General features: G+C 40.2%; 1 protein-coding gene across 2 annotated transcripts in view; it reads right to left on the reverse strand.

The window, feature by feature from the left end:
* The window catches only part of ACSL1 (acyl-CoA synthetase long-chain family member 1), a 31,128-nt gene that overhangs the window by 10,113 nt on the left and 19,932 nt on the right, over nucleotides 1–1,083 (reverse strand). The gene's annotated exons all lie outside the window — the stretch shown is intronic.

A 1,083-nucleotide genomic window follows, 5' to 3' on the forward strand; every position in this document is an offset into this window, starting at 1 on the left:
CTCCTGTACTCTGGTTTTCCTTCTTGTTTCACAAGATGAATGCAAACAGATGTGTTATTATGTGATAAAGATGCTCTTTGGAAGATTTCAGCAGAGCCACTGATTTTTGCATCACTTTAGACCTACACCAAGGAAGACAGACTTAATTCTGTCACCTTCTGTATCCTCTGTGTTAGTCTAGAAGCTCCACCTTCCATACCTCTATTCTATTTCTTTCTATTTTGTTAGGGTTTTATTTATTTTTTTAAATAACATCCATACTCTTCTTGTGTTTCTCCATACCTACTTGTTTTACTTCTGCTTACTCTGTAACACCTCCTCCTTCATTCCCTGCCATCCATTCTCGTCTTTTCTGCACACAAGATACGCTAAAACATAACTTTTCTTCTACATCTGTGCTTTGCCAACATGTGATAAAGAGCTGTAAATGCATCAGTTCAGACAGAGTGAGCAGCAACTGCCTCTGCTATGTGGGAACACCTTTGTCCAGTCAAGTTCACTGATCCTCTGGCTCAGCAAAAATCAGCAAACATGAACTTTACAAGAGGCAGACTCTCAAGACTGCTTCTCACAGAGCCTGTGTTCATATCTAGCCCAAGGAGTAGCAAGTATTTTCTCCTTCCTATTGACGATGTCCTTGCTTAATTTCCTTAGGTAAATATATAGGTAAATATCTACATTGTAAAGACCTCTAACAGCAGAGGAACACTGAGATCCAGACACTTTCTTCTCATTTTATCCTTTAGAACACAAGTTTCCATCCCATTTCTACTGCATGATCAAGAGCAGAGCTGTTACCTACAGAACTTGTACCTTTTGGTACAAGGCAGGCATCAGTAAAACTGATAGTGAAGTGTAACTGGTACCCAGGTTACCAGGAGAAAGAGTGCTGAAAGCCTAAGGACACCTGTACACCACAGCAACACTATTCCTAATCTTTGTAACATACATATATACATTTTAATCCATGTGTATAAAGACACTCCTTTGGTAGAAAGCTCAGGATTCCTACCTGAAATCACAGGACAGTTTCTGGCCCCATGAGCCTTTTCACACTTGCACAGAGGCTGTGTATTTCCCTAC

The sequence above is a fragment of the Chaetura pelagica genome, unplaced genomic scaffold, assembly GCF_000747805.2.
Source record: "Chaetura pelagica isolate M959 unplaced genomic scaffold, ChaPel_1.0 scaffold67, whole genome shotgun sequence".
NCBI lineage: Eukaryota > Metazoa > Chordata > Aves > Apodiformes > Apodidae > Chaetura > Chaetura pelagica.